The 6,982-nt window shown below is 42.2% G+C and overlaps 1 non-coding gene across 1 annotated transcript; it reads right to left on the bottom strand.

Annotated features, from left to right (window-relative positions):
* Nucleotides 1-207: 207 nt before the first annotated feature.
* On the bottom strand, nucleotides 208-315 carry LOC148544920 (small nucleolar RNA R71). Its single transcript, XR_015901356.1, has one exon. It is a non-coding gene; the product is annotated as a small nucleolar RNA R71 (small nucleolar RNA).
* Between the last annotated feature and the right edge of the window lie 6,667 nt (nucleotides 316-6,982).

Below are 6,982 nucleotides of genomic sequence, written 5' to 3'. Positions count from 1 at the left end.
AAGCACTTGAGAGATTTCCAGGCAGCCTGTTCTACTGTCAGGCGTGACGGCATTAATGAAACTTCAATTTTGCTGAAAGCTTTTCCGTTTTCTCTTGAGGGAAAAGCAAGAGAGTGGTACTACACTCAACCTCTAGCAAATGTATCCAACTGGGATACACTCAAAAAGGAGTTTCTAGAGAAATTCTTTCCATCTGAAGTTACTGATAAACTGAGGAAGGATATCTCTACGATTGTTCAGGATGACAATGAGACTCTCTTCGAATACTGGGAGCGCTTCAATAATCTTCTGGAAGCATGCCCCCACCATATGATTGACAAGATCGTGCTACTCAGCTATATCACACAAGGTATGAGGCCCCAAGATAAGACCACATTGGAAAGTGCCAGCAATGGGTCTATGAAGAAGTACAAGACCACTGATGAAGCTTGGGAATTGATCAGTGATTTAGCTGAATCTACTCGGAACCACAGACAGAAGCAAGGCCGTTCAAAAGCCATTGCAGAAGTATCTTCTGGCAGAGAGACTGCTGCTCTAACTCAAAGCATCTGTGAGATGACCAACCTGTTGAAGCAAATGCAGTTGAATCAACAAGCTCAGCAAACTCAACCGCAACAAAACCAACAACTAGTCCCAGAAAGAATTTGCGGAATTTGTGCTGATTACAGCCATTACACTGAGGAATGCCCGCAGCTCCAACAAGAAGACAACATGGTGGCATCCACTCACAACTTCTATGACCGCCCCAACCAAGGGTACAATCAAAGTGGAAATAATAACCATGGATGGCAGGACAATTCAAACCAGAATTGGAGGGACAACAATAACAGGGGAGGTAGAGATAATCAGGGAAATCAGAGGTGGAATAATAACAACAACAGGCAGCAAAATCAACCTTACTGAGCACCTCACCTGAGGTAAAACCAAGGACCACCGAACAATCAGCAGCAAACCTCTCAATTTACTCATTCTTCTGTATCTTCTAATGAAGATTTATCACAAGCTTTTGAGAAAAGACAACTGGCCATGGAAAGTACCATCGTGAACAGTATTAACGCCAGTCTGAATGGTCTCACCTCTACTCTACAAGCTTTTATGACACAGCTTGGTTCAGCACAAAATTCCAGTAACCAACCTTCAAGCACCACTGGAATCCCCTCTCAACAATTACCCAATCCAAAGGGAGGCATTAATGCCATCACCCTGAGGTTTGGAACTACACTACAGGAGAGGAATCAGGAGGAAATCGAAGATGTTGAAGAGGAAGAGGATATATAGGACATAGCTGAAGAAGAGATAGCTCAACCACAAGAAGAAGCACCAAAAGGCGCAGGCACCACGGAAACCACTGTTCCCATTCCATTTCCACAGCTTGCAAGGAAGCCCAGGAAGCAGCTGGAACCTGATCCTAAAATGGTAGAGATATTCAGAAAGGTCGAGGTAACTGTCCCCCTTTTTGATGTTATTCAGCAGGTACCTAAATATGAAAAGTTTCTAAAAGACTTATGTATCCATAAAGACAAGATTAATGAATTAGAAACTATTCCTTTAGGTAGTTCTATATCTGCTTTAATGGGAGGATTACCTGAAAAATGTAGTGATCCAGGTCCTTGCATAGTTAGTTGTACTATTGGTGGTGTAGTAATTTATGATTGCATGTGTGATTTAGGAGCATGTGTCAGTATAATGCCTTTGTCCATATATGATGTTTTGAGGCTCCCTCCCTTAAAAAGGTCGGCAGCTCATTTTGTATTAGCAGATAAAAGCATTATTACAGTGGCTGGAGTTGCTGAAGATGTTTTGGTGAACATTAAAGGGCTCACATTTCCCACTGATTTTTATATCTTGGAGATGCCCCATAATGATTCAGATAAGCCATCATCGATCCTACTTGGAAGACCATTCCTAAAGACATCAAAATTCAAATTGGATGCTTTTTCAGGAACATACTCCTTTGAAATAGATGGCTGCATAGTGATCTTCAATCTGAATGGAGTCATTAACAACCCCCCAGAAGATCGTTCTATCTTCCAATGTCATGTCATAGACGAAAGTGTGGCTGATGTTCAAAAAGAAAAGTTTGAAGAGAGGCACACTGGACAAGGTCCGAGTGTGGGGACCCTCTTAACTGACAGTGAGGGCACTTCGCCATTTTCACGAGCTCCAGATAATCCAGAGCCTGTCCATGATCAAAAGTTAGAATTGAAACCTCTTCCTCCACATCTCAAATATGCTTATCTTGAGGATGAGCAGAAGCTTCCGGTTATTATTGCAAGAGAACTGACTCCTCAACAAGAAGAGCAGCTACTTGATGTGCTGAGGAAGCATAAGAAGGCAATTGGGTGGAGCTTGGCAGACATAATGGGAATCAACCCTCAAGTATGCGAGCACAGAATATTTTTAGAAGAGGGAGCAAGACCTGTCCGTCAACCCCAGAGAAGATTGAATCCCACCATCTTGGAAGTTGTCAAGAAGGAGGTGACCAGACTATTGGAGGCCGGTATCATATATCCCATTTCAGACAGTGAATGGGTAAGCCCAGTACAAGTGGTGCCCAAGAAGTCTGGAGTCACTACAGTGAAGAATGAGCATGGAGAGCTCATAGCAACTAGAGTTCAGAATGCTTGGAGAGTCTGCATTGATTACAGGCGTCTCAACCAAGCTACCCGTAAGGATCATTACCCACTTCCATTCATTGATCAAATGCTGGATCGCCTGTCAGGTAAATCACATTATTGCTTTCTAGATGGTTACACAGGTTATTTCAAGATTCATATAGCTCCTGAAGATCAGGAAAAGACTACTTTTACATGTCCTTTTGGGACTTATGCTTATAAGAGAATGCCATTTGGCTTATGCATGGCACCAGCTACTTTCCAAAGGTGCATGATGAGTCTTTTCTCTGATCTTACTGAGGACTGTATGGAAGTTTTTATGGACGATTTTAGTGTTTATGGTGATTCTTTTACCCTTTTCTTAGAGGGATTATCTAGAGTATTAGATAGATGTATTAATACAAACCTTGTATTGAATTTCGAAAATATGGTAAAACAAGGGATTGTATTAGGACATGTGGTATCTAATAATGGCATTTCTGTAGACCCAACAAAGGTGAATGTTATTTCTAGTTTACCTTACCCCTCTTCTGTGAGGGAAGTCCGTTCGTTCCTTGGCCATGCAGGTTTCTACAAGAGATTTATTAAAGACTTTAGTAAGGTGGCACTTCCCTTATCCAGATTACTGCAGAAGGACATTGAGTTCGAGTTCAGTGAAGATTGCAAACAAGCATTTGATAAGCTGAAGACTGCTCTAACTCAAGCCCCAATTGTGAGAGGACCCGACTGGAGCCAGCCGTTTGGAATCATGTGCGATGCTTCCAACCATGTAGTAGGAGCAGCGCTGGCTCAGCGTGAAGGTAAGGATCCTTTTGTTATTGCCTATGCGTCTAAGACTTTAGACACTGCCCAGTCCAATTATACTACTACTGAGAAAGAACTTGCTATTGTTTTTGCTTTGGATAAATTCCGGGCCTATTTACTTGGTACCAAAGTAGTGGTGTATTCGGACCACGCAGCTCTAAAGTATCTATTAGCTAAAAAAGAGTCCAAACCAAGGCTTATACGTTGGATACTGCTGCTACAAGAATTTAATTTAGAAATAAAGGATAGGAGTGGTAATCAGAATTTAGTAGCAGACCACTTGAGTCGCCTTGAACATATTAAGGATGATTATACTCCTATAGATGATAATTTTCCTTTTGATAACCTACAAGCAGTATCTGAGGTAGTCCCTTGGTATGCACCTGTTGCTAATTATTTAGTTAGCCGCACATTTCCTCCACATTTTTCTAAACATCAAAGAGACAAGCTGAAAAGTGAGTCTAAACATTATATATGGGATGACCCATATTTATGGAGATGTGGCGCTGACCAGATAATTAGACGTTGTGTGCCTCAATCAGAATTCCAATCCATTTTAGAGGCCTGTCACTCATCTGAGAGTGGAGGACATTTTGGCCCTCAACGAACAGCTAGAAAGATCTTAGACTGTGGATTCTGGTGGCCTACTCTTTTTAGAGACGCTGCTGAGTTTTGCAAATCTTGTATCCCATGCCAAAAATTTGGTAATATATCCAGGAGGGATGAGATGCCTCAACACTATATGCTTTTCTGTGAAATTTTTTATGTATGGGGCATTGACTTCATGGGTCCATTTCCAAATTCTAGTGGATATTTTTATATATTGTTAGCTGTGGATTATGTTTCCAAATGGGTGGAAGCAATCCCTACCCGCACTGACGATGCTAACACTGTTGTTTCCTTTGTGAGAAACCACATTATATGTCGTTTTGGATCACCACGAGCGATCGTGAGCGATCAAGGCACCCATTTTTGTAACAGGAGACTAACAGGATTGATGAAGAAGCATGGGATAATCCATAAAGTTGCAACAGCTTACCATCCTCAAACTAATGGGCAAGCCGAGGTGTCGAACAGAGAAATTAAGCGTATCTTGCAAAAGATAGTGAAGCCTCATAGAAAAGACTAGAGCACCAGGCTACAAGATGCACTGTGGACATATAGAACAGCATACAAGACACCCATTGGGATGAGTCCCTTTCGCTTAGTTTATGGAAAAGCTTGCCATCTCCCAGTTGAAATCGAACACAGAGCCTTCTGTGCAGTTAAAGAGTGCAACATGGAAATTGAGAAGGCCGGAGCTGAAAGGAAGTTGCAACTGCAGAAACTGGAGAACCTTCGCCTAGAAGCTTATGAGAATTCCAGAATTTGCAAGGAAAGGATGAAAGCTGTGCATGATCAAAACATCAAGAAGAAAGAATTTCAACCTGGAGATTTCGTCCTCCTTTACAAATCTCGACTAAGGCTAATGCCCGGTAAATTAAGATCAAAATGGGAAGGTCCATACAGAGTAGAGAAGGCTGAACCGTACGGAGTTTATCACCTAAGACATCCTTCAAGCTCTGAACTTATTAAGGTTAATGGACACCGCCTGAAGCTGTACCATAGTGAGAAAGTGCAGAAAAGCAAAGAGCTTGAGATCCTCCACTTGGAAGATCCCCATATAACAGCAGATTGAGCTAGTGGAGTGTCCAACTTACGGACGTTAAAGCAAAGTGCTTGGTGGGAGACAACCCACCGCGGTATGATCGTTCTTTTCTTCACTTTTAGTTTTTTAGTTTTTTTTTTTAAAAAAAAAAAATTTCGCTGCGCGACGCGATTGCACCAGCGACGCGTCTGCGTGGCAGGGGGAGTAAAGAAAAATAAAAATGAACAGAAAGTTACGCAGGAGCAGCGCTGGAGTCGTGCCAATGGCACAAATTACCCCACGCGACCGCGTCGCATGGAAATCATGGCCTCCCACGCGACCGCGTGCCCCACGCAGCCGCGTCCCCTGAGTTTTCGACGTAAAAGGGTGCACAGTCGCATTCTGTGCGAGAGTGATGCTGGATTGGTGCTAGAAGCACAATCCTTGTCACGCGGCCACGTCACTGACGCGGCCGCGTCACCCATTTTATAACGCACACTCATGCGATCGCGTGACCCACGCGATCGCGTCACCCAATTTTGGCAATTAAAATGAATCGAACAGAGAGTTGTGCTGGAGCGAGGCTGCACTCGCGCCAGCAGCGCAACATAGGTCACGCGACCGCGTGACCGACGCGATCGCGTCACCTTCCCTGGAGCACAACCACGCGAACGCGTGCCTTCCGCGGCCGCGTCACATGCGCCGCACAGCTCAACCTCAGTTGCCAAATTATCTTATCTTTCTTTCCTCCAAATCCTAATTTTTCTTTTCCATCCTTCTTTCTTCTTTCTCCCTTCCCCTTTCTATCTCACCTTTCATTCTCTATCTTTCTCACCCCCATTAACAAGGTTTTTCTTTTCTTCTTTCTCACTTTTCTACTATTCTTCTTATTTTCATATGTTATCTTCTTATCTTTTCTTCATTGTTCTTATTTTCTTTTCTTTTCTTTTCCTTTTTACTTGATGTTATCTATTTATGTGAGTCATTATTTATCTTTATATGCTTATGGTTTGTTATAAATTTTTTGACAATCATATATATTACTTTTAAGGGATTGCTTGCATGTTCAAATTCATACTTTCAAGAGCTTATTCTACATGCATGCTATGTGTTTGTGAAAAAGCCCATATGGCATTATGCACTTCTTCACATTATTTTACTCTAATATGCAATGCTTGCTTTTCACAAATTCCCTTTCATATTTTATTAATTAAATTTAATTGTCAATACAAACGAGATGGCTAGTTTGTTACAAATGGTAATCTAAATTGGACATTGAATGTTTGATATATGCTACTCATGCCTTTGTCTGCATGCCAATAAACCTCTTGCATTCCATTGTCCTACATGCACTTGCTATATTTCCATTGATGAGCTTTTCACATGTAATCCGGACCATGTGTTAATGCCATTTATCTTTATTGTGCATTGACTATCACTTACAATACCCTCTTCCTTGCTCTATCTCTTTGAATTTAATTTCCTTTCTCTTCCCTTCTTTCAGGATGGCCACCAAGAAAGGAAAAGAGAAAGCTACTTCCAAACCACCAGCAAGAAGAGGAACTAAAAGAGCATTAGTGGCAGCGCCTTCTTCAACCACAGTCAAGCCCTCAACAAAAAGAGTTAAGAGGATAATAAAGGTTGACGACAAGGAGAAAGCCTTTCCAGCAAAGGACACTGCGCGATTTCCCAATCGCTACTGTGAGCAGATGTTCCCTATCCTAGTAGAAAGGAACTATAACAATGAATACCTTCTTATCCTCCCATCCAATATTGCCTCCTTTGTTGAGCCGCAAATTGAACGAAGACAATGGGGTTTCTTACGGAGACAGCTGAGGCAGGTAAATCTCTCTTGGGTAGTTGAGTTCTACTCCAACTTCTACATACCGATCCTGCAGTCTGTTTATGTCCGGCAGCAACAAGTCCCCATCACAGA

The sequence above is a fragment of the Arachis ipaensis genome, chromosome B9 (assembly GCF_059453495.1).
Source record: "Arachis ipaensis isolate K30076 ecotype BB chromosome B9, ASM5945349v1, whole genome shotgun sequence".
Lineage (NCBI taxonomy): Eukaryota > Viridiplantae > Streptophyta > Magnoliopsida > Fabales > Fabaceae > Arachis > Arachis ipaensis.
Note: the sequence above shows the minus strand (reverse complement) of the source record. Positions and strands in the feature narration are given on the sequence as shown.